Source organism: Malaya genurostris, chromosome 2, assembly GCF_030247185.1.
Source record: "Malaya genurostris strain Urasoe2022 chromosome 2, Malgen_1.1, whole genome shotgun sequence".
In the NCBI taxonomy this organism is placed as follows: Eukaryota; Metazoa; Arthropoda; class Insecta; order Diptera; family Culicidae; genus Malaya; species Malaya genurostris.
Genome location: NC_080571.1, coordinates 200,886,931 through 200,908,467, shown reverse-complemented (window position 1 = coordinate 200,908,467; position 21,537 = coordinate 200,886,931). Strand labels below are relative to the sequence as shown.

The 21,537-nt window shown below is 38.0% G+C and overlaps 1 long non-coding RNA gene across 2 annotated transcripts; it reads right to left on the bottom strand.

Moving 5' to 3' along the window:
- Window positions 1-6,268: 6,268 nt before the first annotated feature.
- On the bottom strand, window positions 6,269-16,593 carry LOC131427035 (uncharacterized). Of its 2 annotated transcripts, none has more exons than XR_009229230.1 (3): window positions 16,341-16,593; window positions 16,104-16,282; window positions 6,269-6,635 (listed from the first exon to the last, which is right to left on the bottom strand). It is a non-coding gene; the product is annotated as an uncharacterized LOC131427035 (long non-coding RNA). The 2 variants fall into 2 exon arrangements; XR_009229231.1 differs by having other exon boundaries at window positions 16,104-16,287; window positions 16,345-16,593.
- Window positions 16,594-21,537: the final 4,944 nt, after the last annotated feature.

Below are 21,537 nucleotides of genomic sequence, written 5' to 3'. Positions count from 1 at the left end.
ATTCATCGATGTCATTAACATAAAAGTTGTAAAGAATTCGTGATGTTGTCAAGTCTTCATGTGTAAAAAACATGCACTTTTCAGACAATAAGTTGTGTAAAAAGTTGTTTAAAAGTGAAGAAAGATCATGCTTGTGCAGCTTCTTCGAAAGAATTTTTATAGAACTTAAATCAAAAGCCCCCTTTATGTCTAAGAATACTGATGCCATTTGCTTTTTGTGAGCAAATGCCATTTGAATTTCTGTGGTAAGCAGCGCAAGGCAATCGTTCGTTCCTTTGCCTTTACGGAAGCCAAATTGTGTATCTGAAGGCAAGCCATTTGTTTCCATCCATTTGTCGAGACGAAACAGAATCATTTTTTCCAACAGTTTTCGAATACAGGAAAGCATTGCAATCGGCCGGTACGAGTTGTGGTCGGAGGCTGGTTTGCCCGGTTTCTGAATAGCAATAACTTTTACTTGTCTCCAGTCTTGGGGGACAAAGTTCTGTTCGACAAACTTGTTGAATAAGTTCAACAGACGCTTTTTCGCGATATCGGGAAGATTTTTAGGTGAATTGAATTTGATTTTATCGCACCCAGGTGCATTGTTATTGCATGATAATAGGGGCAAGAGAGAACTCCGTCATCGAAAATGGTATCGTTACCAGTACATCGGGTGGGCGCGGCGCGATAGGTATTTAGTTCACGAACAAAATCCGGGCAAACTTTCTTGGCGAAATCAAATAACCAGGGTTTTGAATATTCTACGGATTCGTTATTACTGGTTGCATTTCCAATACGACGGGCTGTATTCCACAGAGTGTTCCCTAGATAGGCCATTGACGAACCGACGCCAGTAGCCCCGTTTTTTCGCTTTGATCAAATTTTTCATAGTCTTCTCTAACGATGCGTATTTTTCGTAGTCTTCGCGATTTCCACTGTTGTCGAATCTTTTATACGCGGATGACTTAATTTTATGCATTTCTGAGCATTTTTTGTCCCACCATGGGGTATTTGAGTTTATTGTAACGCAAGGTTAGAAGTTTTCGTAGATGTTTAGCAAAGCCTTGGTATTATATTCCTGTAGTGGAATTTGACCTTCTGTTTCAACAGACTTCGCAGCCGATTCAGAGTGTACAGAACCATTGCATGGCTGGTGCTACGATTCTACTCACACTACGAAACCTTCCAAGTCGGGGCTCGAACATACGACAACTGGTTTATAAGACCAGTGTCCTATGCATTGAACCGCCAACCCGGGACGATGTTGTAGCTTGTGGTGCGCAGAGAACACCTCGGTTACTATTAGCAACCAGTGCTGAACTAACATTCCTTCCTTCCTTCCTTCCCTACTGTGACCTGCATTGACCTTCGTTATTAATCGTTTCATTTTCTAAATCAGTTTAGGTTACTCGTTAGGCATGGAACTCTACTCACGAAGCAAAGTCTTGGCATTACATTGTTTTTTTATGGAATTTGACATGTTTGTTTCAGCAGACTTGGCAGCCGATTCATAACGTACAGAATCATTATTATTATGTTGCTTTATTTACCCTCGGTTTTAACCTTATGGTCATTCGCCGAGGTGGGACGTACAGAATCATTTCATGGTTAGTATTACAATCCTACTGACACCATGACACCAATCCTTAGAAGTCGGGGCTCGAACATATGATAAATGGTTTGTAAGGTCAGCGCTCTATGCATTGAACTGCCTCTACTCCCAAGTATCAGGCATTTGGTTCAATATGGAATTTTTACCGGCTTTTTAATCAATCGAAGGAACCTTATGGGTGGTTAACTAATACCGTTTTCGTTTTTGAACCTAGACGCGGGCGACTCTGACTCCGAGTAAAACGAACACGTGGTACGCGCCCTAAACAACAACTCATAAAAAAAGAAAAAATAAACAAACTCGCATGGATGCGTGGTGCGACCCGAGAAAAACTATGTGAGTGAAACTATGCGATTGGAGTCTGACCTAGATCGACCCCAGGTTACTAAAACAAACATCTCAAACGTTGTTTGGGCAATTCTGGGTCAGCTCTCTGGCTGCTCTGATCAATAAACGAAAACGGTATAAGCTAAGCTGTTTTTTCTAAATTTTTCAATATAGTTATGAGACTAAATTATTATCCTTGTTATAAACGAGTATGGGATCAGCGATGGTTTTGATATGAAAATTGAATTGTAGTTAAACTAATACTTAGTAGAATAGCAATCAAAAATATTGAATCTCGATACGAATGAAAATTTAGCAATCTACCCGTTAAACATGAATGATTGGTCTCAAAGACCTTTTATTGATTTTGCTTTGGATCTCTGATATGTACTGTGGTATACTGATGGAGGATTATCATGCAAATCTTCCATACGACATCAATGCGTAATTAACCTAAAACTTCTCCGTGTCTCTATCTGCATTACCTCTACCGCACTCTCACTGACATTTGTCACGAAATCTATAAAAGCGAGGTGCCTTTCAGGGTCAACTTCCAAGTCTAAAGCGTCCGTCAGAGATGAAAGTTCATTTAATATTAACAATAATGACGAAATTTACCGTCTTACTGTTAGTAGCATGTTTTGTACATAGTTTCCAAGGTAGCGAATCTCGTCATTTGAATCAACGATCCATTCATGCTGCAGAAACGGACGATCATAGTCGCACGGAAGGTTCAAACATAGGTCGGCGAATAGTTCGAAGTTTGTTGGACACTAGTAGGTAACATGTAATCAAATGAATTAGAACGATTGTATATCAATACAATTCTTATAGTTTTACAACTTGGACATCACCACTATGGACACCACCATCATCATGGGCATCATCATCCGTACCATCATCATTATCCGTATCACTATGAGCATCACTATCCGCATCATTACGAACATTATTATCCCCATCATTATCATCACGAGCATTATCCGCATCACTACGAGGAGTATTTCCCGCATTTTCCTCACCATCATCATCACGAACACGCGGAAGGTCATATCGATGTTCACGACGTCCATCACCACTATTCTTTGCATTAGTGAAAAGTGTTTCAAACTATTCTTCGCATCGGTGAAAAGTGTTCCAAGCATTGAAGAATAAACAAAAATTTCCGTAATTGTGTGATTGAATATCTTCGAAGCCCAAGTGAAGGCTCTGTCATTAAATTGCGATCCAAAACGGATTCATGCCACCTGACGAGTGAACGGGGAATCCTTTATTCTACTTTTCACTCATGCAGTGCCAGTGAGCTAATAACCAACAAGGAAGGAATAAAGTGACGAAGAATAACAAAACGGGAACAAATTTTCTATCCTAGCTATTATTCTCAGATTTTCGACTGCGGTGTTGTGTTCCCTCCCTTCATCAATCAACGTAGCATGAGAACTTTGCGCAGGTGTAACTTTCCGAGCAAACGATTACCGTATGGTGGGAGCGGGAATCCCGAAAGGAATCTTGTTTAGCCCAGTAGTTGAACAAAAGAATATAACGTCGTATTGCATAACCGAAAAAATTTAGATTTTCGTAAAGAGCTATTCGAATTTTAAACGAAGTTCTACGCGATGGTCAATGCTCACGGCTACGACTTCTAGAAAGAGGAAAAAAAAAAACAAAAATACGGCAGCGCATCCTAGAATAATATTTAGATTCTGGTTTCACTTGATATATGTTACGACTTACCTGGTGCTTCGACGCGAGACTTTTCCTGATTCGTTCTCTCAGTTCACGCTTTGCTTTATCGCCTTTCTGATCCTAGCCAGCCGTATCTGATTGGACTTTTTCATTCTCACCAACTTAGTTTATTTATTTCATCCTGCTTTTTTTCATCATCTACACTCGCACCCCCGATCGGAGATCCAGCTAGGACAATGCAACCCGGCAGCCGATCATGACGATCGTCCCGCGTTGTAGAGAAATTCTTTCCTATTTGTTATTGTTATCGCTTCACCACACAGCCCGAGAAGAGGGTTGGCTTTATGTCGGAGGTAAAATTCATCCTTCAGCTAAGATCACTTGCCAGATGGGCGGTCAAAATTTCCGTTCGGTTTGCTCTTGGTTGCCTCGGAATCATACTCAGAAGGATCAGAAACCGCTCGTTAGATAGCATCAGATTCAGAAAAATGGAAAAAGAGACCGTTTCGAACCTAAGGTAAACTCGTTAATTATGATGTGGCTGAAATTTCGAATATTCAGTTGAATGGATATGAGTTAAATTCTAAATACGATGAAGTATTAGTTAGTAAATTCCTAAATTGTAAACAATTGCAAGATTGCACAATGCATTGAGTGAAATGCAAATTATCGCGAAATTGTTTGGTCGCTCATTCGACTCTCATATGCTCTTTCGATACATTTATAGCATGATCTGTAGTAATCCATCTAATATTAATTATTGCCCCGGACAACGTTAACTATTTTACCTTATACCTCGACCAGCTCGAAGGAATAAAAAAGACATAACAATCCACCTAACGTTGTGAGAAAGATTGTGATCCTTATTTTTTTTTCGCGGGATTAGACTCTCGGTCGCTTGCCGTATAATTTTATGATTTGTGTAATCTTCTACGTTTCCTCGTAAATCGTCCCACTACTTCTGCTGTTATTATTATTATTATTATTATTATTATTATTATTTTACCTTTCCGTCAACATGCATTCTCAGACCCACAGGAAGCCAGGTCGAAAAAAGAAAGAGTCAAAGAGTGTAATAAAAGAAGGATTTTCATGATCAAGCCACCTGTGCGAGTGATTTCCTAGGAGCTCTTTCCAACGGTCGTCTTCGATCAGACGAGAACAAAAAAAAAAAGGAAATCAACCGATGCATAGATGGGAAGAGCTGAGAGATGCTGCACTCCGGTCTGAAATTTATTTCTGCTAGCACAGACTGTGAGAAAGTACGGAACCATGAATAAAGCAATTAAGCTACAAAATTCAAGGAACCATAGCAAGGAAACCGTGTTCGCGTGAAGAAGTGAATAGGGATGAATTGAATTTTCTTTTTGTAAATAAGACAATCGATATTAGTTTTATATTGTTGAGACTTGATAGCAAAAGTCGATCATAGCGTAACGGGTAAGACGAACACCTTTCACACTGCCTATCCGGGTTCAATTCCCTACTCCGCTTCTAAACTGGACTATACGATAGATGAGGAAGCAATTCGAAGTGTAATTCGTTCAATTTAACAATTTTTGCTATCGAGTTGCGAATCGGTGCATTGTCTTGGTGAAAAAGTGTGACATAAGAGGTCGGTTTTCCTCGATTTTTAACGATTCTGATTTTGTAGTATTCGCTATTGATATATGAATTTGAAGCCATTGCTGAGCTTGTACAGTATTTCTTTTTTCATCAAGAAGCAATGATAAATTAACAAACAAAATTAGTTCTGATAACATCGTTATGAAAATGACAAAAGTACTTCACCTTAATGGCTGTACTTTTTTTTGACTAAACAAACTGTCATGAAATTTCACACATAGTCTTTCGAAAGTTGATACTTCATAAACGTCATATGGATTTAACAATGATAGCGTCATCTGTGTATCAGTCACACGACTTATTGGATGATGTGTTAAAACGTAAATTGTTCTTTTTTACGATCGGCCGTTCTTTTCTGTTTGTGGATCTCGACTGCGATTGTATTCTCATTGACATGTACGCTTAGGCTATCTTATTTGTTTTATCGAGAGTTCGTTCTATTATATGTTATGCGCGAGGTTTTAATTGCATCCGATAGTATTGGCAATTACAAGATTTTTTTGTGCTACGCGATGGATTATCTTCAATGTTCGAACTGTTTCCGGGATATCTGCAACGAGCACGCTATTGTAAAATTGAAGCAACATTGTATGCACTCTCCTCGTGAAGACTGTGGCGGCCGTGATGCTTACATTAAAAACTGAAATAAGGAATATAATATTCGAAGAAACTAATAAAAAAAATTCTGATGAGGATTTTGATTGAGCAGAAGCGAAGTACACAGTGTGGAAAAATCATATCCATTTGCGGCATTATTTTCAATCCCAAACATATGAAAACTCGGAATATTCTTATCGAATTTAAGAATGCAAGAATACATTGTTTTTCGTTGCCGTTTCGTCAGAATGAAACGAAAGGAATAATTTTTAGGCAGCTTTCAATTTAAAAGAAAGAATAATGATTTTAACTATGGATTCCATGCATGTAAATAATGATAATAAATATAAGAATTTCTTAAAGGAATGTATCGAAAATAAGCTATTCACATACATTTGTGTTGTACGCATGTATTTGTGATGGTTTTGATGTGGAACACATCTTTATTTTCTATATAGGGGTGCAAATCAGAAACTCAAGAAAAACTACACGTAGAAATGTGGTCAGGTTTTAAACACTTACAGCTCAGTCTATTTTGTATCAATTATTAATATTATTTCATCATTTGATAGGAAATATTTCTATGTTTCGATTTGAATGTATCAAGCCACGTATTTTCAATTATATATGATTGAAATTTTGATTAGTAGCGAGCAGTGTCCTATTTGGCTGCTAAAAATCTTTGGCATACCGGATTTCCCTGCCATAGACGACGGTTTTGAAGGAGTAAGCGATGTATCAAAGAGAGAGCATCGCTCTGATTGGTAAATCGATGCAAAAGCGAAGCTGTTTGAAGCACGCGAATCTATAAATAGAAGCGAAATTAAAGCTAACGTTTGAAACAAATGGAATATCTAACTTCGTAATGTAAAAAGATCAAAAATGCACATCAGAACATAATTAACATTAAATTAGGCGTAGCAAAGGTGAAAAGCCAAAAGCTGAACCACTTACATTGTAAAATCAAAAGTAAAACACATACAATGCTGAATAAATACATACATATATATATATATATATATATATATATATATATATATATATATATATATATATATATATATATATATATATATATATATATATATATATATATATATATATATATATATATATATATATATATATATATATATATATATATATATATATATATATATATATATATATATATATATATATATATATATATATATATATATATATATATAAGCTAACGTTTCAGTCCTATTCCTAGCATGCTAGAGGTAGGTTGTTGCTAGACAGCAAGACAAAAACGTGCCATAAAACGATTTGAAGTTGAAGCTTCAAATGCCAGTTGTTAGCTGATGCCAGTTGTTAGCGTAAAACCGTGTCGCTCGCTGTGCGTATTACATTTCTCTTCATGCTCTCTCGTAAATGTGTAAAATGACTCTCGATGTGGCCGGGTGACCAAGAAAGTTTTGATATTTTCGGTTACAAGTTTGACTACATCACATAAAATCCAATAAAGCTACCGCTTGTTTGGCAGCCTTGATGAGCCGATTTTAATTCTCTCTCATGTTTCGTTATGTTACTACAAGAGCAGAAAAAAATGGTGCCGCCATAGAAACGTACTTACCATTACAAAAATAACATTCACTTCATTTTTATCGCGACAACATATATGTTTTTATGCACTAACCGCATCTAAATTGAATTATCTAGACATTGTCAGGAAAGATTTTTGATCCATGCTTTTGAAGGCAAGATATTCAATGAACAAGTTGAAAGACGGCGTTTTCAGTTATGCAATTCTTCCTTCAGAAAAAAGACTTTCCCGACCGCTAAAGTACTGAGAAAATCAGATTTGAAGCGTGAAAATAGCCCTTTAAAACGCCCCAAAACACACTGGTCTCAGCCCTTAATCGGTATACTCTGATCTTGTGTCATGTAAGCTCGGAATTCCATGTTATGTCATTTCCCCATGAGAAATTGACAACTACCTCTGGATAAATTTTAAGTGCTTCAGATTAATTTCTAATTTATATTAGATGAACTCGATTGATAATGAGAAATAGTTTATCGCTTCAACCGAAATCGCAGAATGGTAGAGAAACTTAACGCTAAAAAACTGCTTGCATAAAAAACTTCAACACAAGCTTGGCGAAGAGAAGCTTAATTATCGAAATCGCAAGTATGTACAAAGATATAATTGCATATATTTGAAATAATGGTGTAATTTCATCGGTCATAAAACAAATGCAAATCAAGACAAATTATGTTCGGTGTTGGTTCGGATTGATTGAACTTTTTGATTTCAGATCATTAGAAATTTTATTTGCCTTGTTCCACATCAACGGCTCGAACAACCCCATGGGGCTGATCCTTGTAGTTTTTTATACTCAGATCACAGCATGCTGTGCGTTTGGCTGTCAGCTTTCGTTTGTTTACTTGTTTGTGCGGTTGAAATTCTGCGTTTTCAAAATGTCGCGTATTGAAAAGGAAGTGAAAATTAAGGTTCTGGACACATGGCTAAGTGAGAAGGGCAGGCGCGTATACAGGGGGGTGTTTCAGGGGTTCAAACCCCCTCCGAAACTCAAAAAAGTATGATATTATGTAAACTCTTTTTTTCAAATAAGTAAAAAATAAAATGAATAATTTTCAACAAACGACTCCACAATAAAAAAATTTCAAATAATTATATAAAAAGTTCCATTTGTATGGAAATTGATCAACATGTTCTGAAACACCCCCCGAAATTTTTTTCTGGGTACGCGCCTGGAGAAGGGTATTACTATGCGAAAATTGGCGAAGCGGTTTGGAATTCATCATGCCAGTTTAACACATCATTAATAAGTTTGGGGAACACTATTCTTTGGATGAGCTACCAGGAAAAGGTAAAAAACCCGGTTCTTCCAACCCGAAACAGGACCAGAAAGCAGTATCTCTAATTGGCTTGCGGAAAAGGGTATAAATTTCGTTGAGAAATATATCAATCCACCCTCAGCTTCGACCCATCGAACGATACTGGGCAACCTTGAAGAGGGTCTTCAAGAAGACTGGTAAGGCAGCTGGGAACATGCAGAAGTTCGAAAAAATTTGGGCTCAAGCGTCCAAAAAATGCGATGCAACACTTGACACTTGTTTATTTTGAGTGCAAAGAACTAAAATTTTGAGTTAAACTCACCCATATTTTGAAAAAATTTTTTTTCCTTTTTTGAGTAAAACACACTTAACTCAAAAATGAGTTGGTGATAACTCAAGTTCAGATTACGCGCACTTTTCATGCAATTGAGTGATGTGTCACTAAATTTAAAGTTATATTCAATGAGAAATTGGTCTTGAGACAAAGCAAGAGATGTTTTTCATATTTAATAAGATGAAATGTACAGCTGTGTTATACGCACAATGAAATTGTGTTTTTAGCTGGTGAAGTCTCTAGCAATGCGAAGCCTTGGTTTTACATTCCTTTTGCGGAATTTGCACTTCTGTTTCATTGGCCTTCGCAGCCGATTCTTGTCATACAGAACCATTGCATGGCTGGTGCTGCGTCCCTACTGACACTAAGATTCCTTCCAAATGGGGGCTCAAACACACGACAATTGGCTTGTAAGACCAGCGCCCTATGCATTGAACCGCCAACCGGGTAGTGAAGTCCCAATGTATCAAAAATACACAGTAAACATGAATTGAAGATAGGTGTTTTTACGCATGGAATTTCATACGCTAAGATATAATGGATTAATAAATGGTGATTTTTCAAGAGGTATGGGATTTGATTAAAAAAACACCATATTTGAGAAAATTGATGAAATCTGTATTAGAATCGGTACTACGATCAATATAAAGTAATGTTTTTGATTGCGAAATGCTTTAGGCTTCATGCACTCGACACATATGTTACAATGAGTCTTGAAGTTCTAGCGGGAGTTCTTCCATTAAAAGATCGTTTTTGGGAGCTTTTATCGCGACTGCTAATAAGATGTGAGGTACTGAATCCCCGGGTTATTAATAACTTCGAAGGGTAGTTGAGCTCCAATCTCAAACAAGATTCATGACTGTAAATTTTAACCATATGTCACAGCAAATCAATCCTTCATGATATACTCCTATCCGTGACACCCTCCTAAATGTTCCTGCCTCAACTCTATTTTTCGACACATCCATGCAGCGTGAAGTGTGTGGAATCCCGGAACACCTACGCTCGATGGAAATCCCAAAAATATATACAAGTAAGTTCAGGCATATTGACTCCGAGAAAATATTTTACACGGACAGATCACGAATTGAAGAGGCTACTGGGTTTGGTATATTCAACTATAATGTTTCGGATTCATTTAGGCTTCAAGAACCTTCATCTGTTTATATAGCAGAGTTAGCAGCAGCTCATTATAGTTTGAGTGTAATCGTCACATTATCTCCATCTGAGTGCAATTGAAGCCATTCACTCAAACGCTGCTGGCAAAAATGAATCGTTTTTATTGGGTAAAATAAAACAGTGTCTGAACGTCATATTGAATAATAATTATCAAATCACAATAGTTTGGGTCCAGACTCATTGCTCCATTCCAGGCAATGAAAGTGCCGATATTTTAGCCAAACGTGGTGCTATTGAGGGTGAAATTTATAAGAGACCGATTGCTTTCAACGAATTTTATGGCGCGTCTCGCCAAAGGACACTTGCCAGCTGGCAAGCTTCTTGGGATAGAGATGATCTGGGTCGGTTGGTGCACTCAATTATTCCTAAAATATCGACAAAGGCGTGGTTCAAGGGACTGGATGTGAGTAGGGATTTCATTCGTGTGATGTCCAGACTCATGTTCAATCACTACACGTTGGATACACATCTCCTTCGATTTGGACTTTCCGAGACTAATAATTGTGCCTTTGGCGAAGGTTATCGCGATATTGATCATGTGGTTTGAAATGGCGTGGAGTATCGTGATGTCAGATCTCAATTAATAAATTCCTTGCGTACCCAAGGTAGACTATCCAATGTCCCAGTTCGTGACATTCTTGCTTGTCGTGAGCTTCTTCTCATGAAACTTCTTCATCATTTCATTAAGTCCATTGGAGTTCCAATTTAGATTTTATTTTATGTTAGACTGTATTCTCTTCCATGAGTTCAACCAATAGCCAGCTATCTTATATTAAATAAAAGTAATGAACTGATACAAACAAACTTGAAATAGTTATAAGATCATGTACAAAATGAATGTATTTTATTTAATGTAATTTATAATAGCAAATCGCTTTATAAAAACAGTGTTTAGATTAACTAATGAATACCAAAATATTAATGTGATATTCGAAATGTATTAGTTTTAAAGTACTATGTATTGTGGATGCCATTGCGAAGAAAAACTTATGTATATTGCCCATGAAATAAACGTATTTATGAAAAAAAAATAATAATTTAATGTTTGAAGATGATTTCATGCAAATGTTGGCCGCGGCTCCGTTTTAGATGGCCCATGCTCAAAGTCCAATTTTAGCACACTAGAAAATCAACGAATTTCAAATATATATGTTATATGAAATTCGTTGATTTTCCATGAAGAGGGTGAAAAGGTTTTCCAAGAATGTGTCCAAATGTGATCCTTGTAGCCAGCATAAGGTTTATTGAAAAAAAAATCATGCCATCGAATTATTTTTTCAAATAATTGTGAAAGATCACAAAAAAACTCATTTTTAGAGCTACCTTTGAAAAGACTCGGAAAATCCTCCAAATTTTTCAGCCATTTTTGCCTTGCAGATAGATAAATGCTTTTCAAAGGTCTGTATGATTTTGGTTTTGGTAAATTTATCAAAATTTCCATCGAAAACTTCCTAGAACCACCCGCGCGCATGGTACTTGGACGATCAGGAATCAGGAATCAGAACAAATTGGCTCAAATGGCACGTTCCCCTTGATATTTGGAGATTTGTGCCTTGCCATCAATTTGTTTTTAGCATCATTTTCCCGATATATAAGAGGGAAGGATTGAAAGGAAATGGTAAGGGTTGGACTAGGAGGATGGGAAAAATTGACGACACAAAAACACATAAAAGCAGAAGTAAATTCTGCACCCCTAAGGGATGCTGAACAATCTGCTGAGGATCACATTTAGTGGAAGCAGAAGGAAATTCTGAACCTCTACGAGGTCCCGAACAGTCTGCTGTTAATAAAACCTCCAACCCCCGAGAGGATTTAGAGATCTTACAAAAGCGACACCATTCTGCACTCCCGGAAGAATGCAGAACGACTCGCAGTATGTACGAGAAGAAGTAAATTCGGTACCCCTCAGAGGATGCCAAACAATCTGCCAAACCCTATTTAAGGTGAATACAGAAGGGATTCATTCACTCCAGGAAGAACGATGAACCCTTCTGACTATAGCTCCTTACCACATTGGGTGAGAAACGAGAGAATATCCTTCAATTTTAGCTCCGCATACACAGACTCAACCATGTATGGAGAACCAAAAACCCGGATACGTAGCTGCGTCAATGCGGGACAGTTACATATCAGATGATATGAAGTACCATAATCGCATTCACACAAATCACACGAATAATACTCAGCACGTTGAATAGTAGCCATGTGATAATTGAGTTTGCAATGTCCAGTCAGAGCTCTGACCAGAATACTTCAATGATACTTGGAGAAATGCAGTAGACACTTTGACATTTTCAGATTTAAATCTGGTAGAAATGCTTTTGTCTGAGCGCAAGTTTGCAAGCTGCGCCAGTAGCTGGCATGTTTGGATGCAGCCCAAGAACGTATCTTGTGCTTTATCCAACTAGTTGAAAGTGGTAAAGCTGGTTCAGGACCAACGAAATCATTCGTTGCACCAGCTCTAGCCAACTCATCAGCCCATTCATTTCCAGTAATATCAGAATGGCCGGGTACCCATATGAAGTAAACAGCATTTGAAATGCTGAGGTCTTCAATTTGAGTTCGACATGCGATCACTAGATTCGACCGTGAGTCATTCGAACTGAGTGCTTTTAAGGCTGCCTGACTGTCGGAACAAAAATAAATACGTTTACCACAGATCCTCTGCTGAAGTGCCGATTGTACTCCACACAGAATTGCGTAGATTTCTGCTTGGAACACAGTACAGTATCTACCAAGTGAATGAGACTGCTCCAGCCTATTTCACGACAGTAGATACCAGCACCAGCACGACCATTCAACAGAGAACCGTCCGTAAAACAAACTATGTGTTCATCAAGTTGTCGTTCCAGACAACCAGACAATCATTCCTAACGAAGAGGATAGCTCACATTGAATGTTTTAAAAGGAAAACTGCATGTGAGAGTTAGGTCACTAGGAGCGAGTAAATACTCATCCCACGTAACCATTTGAGACCACAAGCGAGTGTGACTGGTAGCATATTCTAATGGGTTACTGTTCCAAAGCCCTGTAACCCTAAGACGGTATGCACAAGATAATGCTTCTTGTTTTAGGAACACATGCAGTGGTTTAATGCACAGTAGTGCCTCTAGAGCAGCAGTAGGAGTTGTCGTGAATGCTCCTGTCATCGCCATTAGGACCATCCTTAGGAGATGATTTAGCTTTGACTAAACTGTCGCGACTTCTCCTTTCTGCCACCATACAAGACATCCATATGCTAAAATTGGTCTAACAATAGTTGTGTAGATCCAATGAATATATCTGGGTTCGAGTCCCCATGATTTTCCAAAAGCTCGTCTGCATTGGCCGAAAGCCATGCAAGCTCTTTCAATCCTGAAGTCAATGTGAGCAGACCAATTCAGTTTTGAGTCAAGAATAACCCCGACGTATTTAACTTGATCGACCACAGTGACCTCTGAACCAAAGAACTGCAACGGACGAGCTCCTGTAATTATCCTACGATGAGTGAAAAGCACCATTGATGTTTTGCCCGGATTCACAGATAATCCAACCTGACGACACCATTGTTCAACAGATCGCAGGGCTTGCTGCATTAAATCAAAGAGAGTGTTAATGCTTATACCGGTCATCAATATATGATAATCGTCGGCAAAACCATAAGTCGGAAATCCAAGGTTATAAAGTTTCCTTAACAAACCATCAGCGACTAGGTTCCATAAAAGTGGGGATAGTACACCACCTTGAGGACACCCACAGACACTCAGCTTTCTAATCTCTGGCCTACCGAAGCGATGATCAAAGAAGTTGATTGCTAAGCATTGCGTGTATCCAGTAAGGGAAAAACCCAAGATATTCCGTTCACGACTGCAATGTTTAACCTCCTGCAGCCATTCAGCTATCGGCACGGAAATACACCTTGACTTAGGAGTTCCTATTTTTGTGGCCTTTTACGACATGAAACAGGAAACCAGTGGATCAATTCTTGGTAAAAAATAATTCCGCCGGATGCCACACGGCTTACCTGTTTGGTGGACTTATACCACCGGTACAGGTGGACCGTAGCGTTATTCTTAGCCAGTTGGGAAACCGCTACCGACACTACACGGCTATCTAGGCTGCTCAGAGAGGGAAGTTAACATTGATGGTCAACTTCCATGGATGGCCGAGCAGCCGTACAAAGGTTTATTGAAAAAAAAAATCATGCCATCGAATTATTTTTTCAAATAATTGTGAAAGATAACAAAAAAACTCATTTTTAGAGCTACCTTTGATAAGACTCGGAAAATCCTCCAAATTTTTCAGCCATTTTTGCCTTGCAGATAGATAAATGCTTTTCAAAGGTCTGTATGATTTTGGTTTTGGCAAATTTATCAAAATTTCCATCGAAAACTTCCTAGAACCACCCGCGCGCATGGTATTTGGACGATGGCCTTGAGTCATTACAAGTGAAATTTTCCGTCATATGAAAAATTAGGTTTTTATGGTGTGTTTCAAATTTTTCATGATCTATAACCTATTGAAATTTTGAATAATTTTGTCATTTTTCAGTCCATTTTGACCAACCAGCCAGATTCGTCAGTCTTTGCCATTCTAGACATGAATCGATTTATACCCAATAAAGGGCCACTTTTTGAATGCATAATGATCATTTGATCGATATTGTACCTTATGATAAAAAAAGAACCGGAATTTTCATTTTAAAATTCTCGCGCTTGTACAATCGGTAAACTTTTATTCTCTCAACGTTGGCAACACTTTTATACACATTCTGTCAAATTTTGACGCATATCGTACGATTAGTTTTTGTTTGGCGTCTTTACAAAGAAGTTGAAAAATTTTCGTGTGGCGATTTTTATAATGGATGAAAATTTAAAACAACGTGCGTGCATCAAATTTTGTGTTGCAAACGAATTTAAGTGTTCCGAAACGTTGAAAATGTTAGTAAAGGCCTTTGGTGAATCGTGTCTAGGAAAAACACAGGCATACGAGTGGTATAAACGCTTCAAAGGTGGTCGTACAAGCTTGAATCATGATGAGATCCCTGGCCGCCCAACAACATCTGTTACTGAAGAAAACATTGAATCGGCGAAGCAAATCGTGTTGCAAAATCGTTCTGTACCGATTAGAGTGATTGCTGTGTTGTTGGGCATCTCTTATGGATCAGCCGAACACATTTTAACTGATGTTTTGGTTTTGAAACGCGTCGCTTCTCGGCTGGTGCCAAAAAAACTGAATTTCATTCAAAAACAGCGTCGTGTTGATGTGACCAAAGAGATGATTTCCAACGCAGATAATGACCCCACATTCATCGAATACATCATAACTGGTGATGAGGTGTGGATCTATGAATATGACGTCGAAACCGCACAACAATCGACCGAATGGTGCTTCGAAGGCGAGCCGTTGTTCTAAATTTTCATCCATTATAAAAATCGCCGCACGAAAATTTTTCAACTTCTTTGTATAGACGCCAAACAAAAACTAATCGTATGATATGCGTCAAAATTTGACAGAATGTTGTGAATGTTGCCAACGTTGAGAGAATAAAAGTTTATCGATTGGACAAGCGCGCGAATTTTAAAATGAAAATACCGGTTCTTTTTTTATCATAAGATATTCTGTGTGAATTGTCAAATAATGGCATTGTACACTCTAAAAAAATTTTGTTCATTTCGAAAATCTGCTGGAAAATGACCGAATTATTGAATATTTAAATAGGTCCTGTCTAGATGCCGCACTCTGTAGTAACACCAGATAGTAGAAATGCCAATTCTCAGTTCAAAATTTCATATTTGCTAAGTTCATAAATGTTTCAGAAATATTTGATTGTAAGTGATTATTGGAGAAACACAATAACATATAACTTTTTATGTAATATAAAACATGGAACACGTTGGAATGAGCACGACTAAACAGAATCTAATTGATGCAATGAAATAGATTCTCGATTACCTCCTCCTTGATGCATGACTGTGCTGCAGTGTAATCTTCGCAGCTGCATTGCGTACCATTTGCACTTGCACTAGACGTAAAATCAGATTCACGACGAGACAAACTAAAGTGTTAACATGAACTTTGCCAATATTACTCCTTCCTCCGTTCAAGTGAGCAGCTCTCGTCAGAGCCGGATTCTGTTCTAAAGTAAAACACATTTTCACGACACAGCGAAAAAGCAAATCAATTTCCTACCCACTAAAATCCCTTCCATCCTTGAATCAATATTTTTTCTCGAAATCAACCAGTCCCAATTAGAAAACGACACAAAATTTAAACTGAAGCATCCGGATTCATCGACTTGTTCTGAATGTCCCAAAAACCTTGTGCAGTTGAATTTACAGCTGGGACCACCTCTGAAATCCGTATCTGCCATTAATCGTAGGCCAGTAACTGCAGTGCGTGGCTTGTACAAATATCTTCCTTCGTGCAACCGATCTTCCCCGGCGACTATCGAACCCGCCTTGTAATATGCCAACCAAACAGTAGTATAACTAACTCTATCGCCAAGCATTCGATGCACACCACACACACACTCACACCGGGTCGGCGCCGTTCTATTTGTGGCTATCCAACATAACATAGTGCAACACCGATGACAGTGCCAGAGCCATATGGTTCTTCGATTTCATTCCAATCGTCACGGTAAATGCGCAAAGGAAAGATTGGCAATCACGTGTCGATACTAATAGAGTTATTTGGCACTCATTCCATCCGGTAGATGTTTGTGTCGAGTTTAACCTTAGATTTTAATATTAATAGTAGAAAGGTGAGAACATTAATCTTTAACCGCAGTTATTCGCTATAATGCGAGAAGCGATATTAGAAGCATGAATTTTAAATAATTATGTAATCGACAGGCAACATGTTCACGAATCAAGCATCTTCTGTCAAAGCTAGTGTTTAACAAATTTCTAAATCACTGCGTCCTCGGATCACCTGCTTGCTCAGACACCGTTGGAATATTAACAAGCAGAATTTAACTGATTGTCCACAAATGATGATAAACTGACTTCACGAGGCGGCAACAAGCAGTGCACAGCAAACTGCCCATTCTTTTGTTCGAACCTAAGTATTGTTGTCTCTGAAATTGAATAGCGATAAATCGGTTAATAAACACCGACCACCATCCTTAGCCTCAGTTTAGTTCTATATAAGTATAAAACGAAAAAAAAGATGTAGCTGATGATCTGGGAACGAGTAGCAACAGCGCCTCCGAAATCATGGAACGACCTGAAATGATTGACGATCGCCTTCAAGTACTCGAACCGTCCACGGTTGAGTCGCAGTCCGCTCCTTTGCGCCCACCAAAATCATAATAATAGGGAGTCGCATGTGGACGATGACAGAGCAAAATGAAGAAAAAAAAACAAGAAGCTGTCGCATATAAATAGCCATAAATATAAAAATTCATAACGAGCTCCGTCATAAAGTATCGAAAGCAGCACCGCCAAATGATGTAGCTCTTCTGTAGCTGCACCGCTCACTCTTTCGGGTCAATCCGCCTGTCGGTACGGTTCGCAATCAGATGCTTCGGAGCCGTTGGTGGAGCCTTCGCGAAAAAGGTGACATTGCTAACCACAAGCCGACGAACAAAGCGACAACAATTGGAACGGGAGCGAAAAGAAAAAAAATATGTTTAACAACATAAAACATAACAAACAACCGAGAATCGGCAACAGCACTTTGCATCAGGTGGGCAAGTGCTGGATGGGAAAAGGGAGCCGTGGACAGAAGACATATCTCAGTGTTACGATCGGTGGCGGCCAAACAACATCGATTACAAATGTTTTGGACCCATCCAGTCGATCCGTGAAGCTGTCCATTCTATTGTTTCGTTCGTTTCGCAGTCAATCACGGAATCGTCGGTCATAATGATTGCGGATGGGTGTCCGGCTAAGGGGTTGTAGTCGGCGAGTTACCGGGTTCAAGGCATCGATTGTCTGCTAAATAATCGAATACAAATCAAATGTTTCTAGTATGTATATTAAACTGCATTTCCATTTGAAATATAATTCTAACTTCAATAAACCAATCACATTCATTTCACGATAACCAGTTAACCAGGAGAATTCCGACGAAAAAAAGCAGGTGAGTAACGTCAGAGACATAACTGAATGATGTTAATACGAACAAAACTGATATGCGTTTTGTACACTTCCGAATATCGATAATCGCACGTGCTTGTTGACTGATTGTGTGCATTTTGCATACTTTTAATGCTTCACTTGTAGAATTGTAACGATGCAAATATAAGGCATTCATAAATCCGTTTAAATTCGAAAAATCCACAACAAATCGTTTGTGGTCATCCAGGATTTCGAAATTTAGTTCAGGAATTAATATGATCTCATTTTCAATAACTTACTTGCCAATGTCTCGAAAATACGGCTTGTATAGCTATTTGAAAGAATATACACAAACCATAAACCGCCGTTTTGGATTTCCAAAATTCTAATACTATTATTTATTGATATCCATTCGCCAAACGTGGACAAAAAGTGTCTAAAATTCTATCAAATATTCATGAGAAACGGTATCAGTTCGCTTTCACATCTCATCCAAGTCAGTTGATAAAACAAAACCGCTTACGTTCGGGACAGAAGAAACCAAGTACAGTATTGTGTAGTGAACAATAGAACGACCTCGAAATGAGTGAACCAAACGAACAAAAGCTACCGCCGACACGAAAGAATACAATTGTTGTTGACTTCAGGCAGAGAAAAATTCGAACTTCGATACGAGAGCTTGAAGGTTTGCTTAAGGAGCAAATGCATCTTGACATTAAACGTGTACATTTACTTCAATGCAATAAGACAAATAATGTTGTTTACATCCAGTTTTATACAGAGTTGGATGCAATTCAATTCGCAAAAGACAATAACAATGTGCACTATGTGGAGCACGAAAACATTAGGTACAACATTCCAGTATATATGGAAGAAAGTGCTATAGAAGTGCGTGTGCATGATCTTCCCTCAAGCGTCACCGATTCATATATTTGCAAAACTATGTCCCAATACGGAGAGATTCTCCCTATCGAAAAAGAAAAGTGGAAAAAAATTTTCCCCGGTATTCTAAATGGCGTATGTTTGTTACGCATGCGCTTGAAGAGGCCTATACATTCGTATGTGACTTTCGGTCAAGATACAAGAATTCCGTGCAAATCACTTGTTACCTATGACAATCAGATGGCCACATGTCAATATTGCCAAAAAGCTGTTCACTACGGTAAGCCATGTGATAAACCGGACAAGGAGACAACTACACCAAAGGACAACGGTGCTTCCTTCACACCAATCCCAAGCAACCCCAGTACACCTGTGACAGCCACCAACAACAATGAAGCATCTCCCTCAACGCAACCATCAGTATCTCCTATAAACAAATCAAAGCAGCATAGTTAGAGCAGAAGTTTTTCTAGGCCCCAACGTTTCTGTTTAATTTTTTTTAGTTGTTTGAATTTGTTGTGGTTGTTTAAATTCAAAAGTACGATTTTTCACGAAAAAATCGGCCATTTTGTAGCTTTAAAACATCCCCAAAGTAACAAATAACAAAAAGAAAAACGTTGGGGTCTTGTTTTTTATATGTAGAAAGTGTGTGCAAAATTTGAAAAAAAATTGTGCAGTAGTTTTTGAATGACGATGGACACGGACTTTCAAAACCTGCTTTCGAGAAAAAACGCGTTTAAAGTTTATTGTCTATAAAATCGAAGGAAACAATTTATTACTCAAGGGAGCACGTAGGCTCTAACATTCTTAAAAAGCCATATTTTTTCTTTTGTATTTTGTTATAATGAAACATTTCGAGAATGTTTTGTCAAGTTTTTAAATCAATCGAAGCAGAAATCTTGGGCCTATGTGCGCAGTTCTTATTTCTTTGTAGTATGAAATCGGCAACGATAAAGGCCCATAACTTGCTGAGTTTTGTTCCGATAGACTTCAAAATTTCACAGAATATTCTTGAAACGTTTTACTATCAGAAAATAGAAAAAATAATAAATGATTTTTCAAAAGTGTTAGACCCTACCCGCCCCTTAACGCGAATCAAAAACCGGGTTATTTCTTGTTGTTTTTATTAAAAATAAAATGGATAAAAAAGGTATTTAAGCGTTTGAGAAGTTGACGCACTACTCTCTTTCATTGGTCGATTGATTCAGTAGTTCTATGTTTACCGAGTTTAAGGACGGTTTCGAGAAAACGTGCTTCAAAGTTTAAGAATGGGCAGTATTTGCAAATTCGCGCCCAAAATTAGAATCAGTATATCAATTGCATTTTTTTATAATCGAGCCCTAAACGGCACGAATTTGTGCCGGCAATATATGAAACCTACAATTTCCCAGTGAACTGATTTAAAATGGATAACTATGCATTAATAGGATTAAATTGAATTCATCCCTGCTTTAATGGCTTCTTCAGATGTTCTGTATTTTGTTCGAAAAATATAAAATTGTAGTTTTTGTTAAAATCGAAGTTTTAGACAAAATGTGATCCTTTCCAAAACGTTTCGTATTGATTGAATGTTGCATTCTGTTTTGTTTTATTTAGGCAGATCATCACCGAGACCCAAAACAGAAAGACCAACCGAACTAAAGTGAGAAAAGGAAGACGCGTTTTTACGCCGCGTTAGGATCCAGATGGGTTCGTTTGGAGACATTGTTGGATGGATAAATCTAGGGAAAAAAATATCACATCAGCGCAACACGAAGGCTCCTTTGAGATGTACAACGAAAAAGGTAGTTAGGTTTCTACCCATATTGCAGTGACATCAAGGACAAAAGAAGAATACGAAGATGGTTTGCAGAGGTGCGTCGAGATACAACATAAAAGTAAAAGCAAATAACATAATAAAGCAGCATCTGAGACCGCGCTTATTCCTTTCGTGATGACGACGTTTCGACTGTGGTTGCGGATGGACGACACGAAACGAGACGAATGCGGATAAAATTAATGGTTTCATTCTTCTCGTTTCTGAGCGTGGTCAAATGATCTGGAATTTAGAATTTATTAGTGCGGCGCATTGTTTGACGGATAGTAGCTAAGGGTCATTTTTTTTGTCACGGGAGTGTGTTTTTTTGTGTCTAACAAATAATGAAAGAAAATATTTCCAAGCTCTAGATTTGCTATGTGTTATATCTATGTACTAAGATGACTGAAAATGCCAAATTAAATAACTACGAAAAACAGGTCAAAGTATAAAATAATACTGACCACGTTTTAATTTATCACAAATCGTCCACCGCATGCCGATTGTTGGTATTGGTTCCTTTTATCTAATTTCGGAAACACCGGAAATAATTTCAAAATGAATCGACCACCATTTAATTTTATCTGGAATAACAGAGTTATGAGATGTAAAATTCCAAAACAGTTTTATAGGTTAAGATACACAA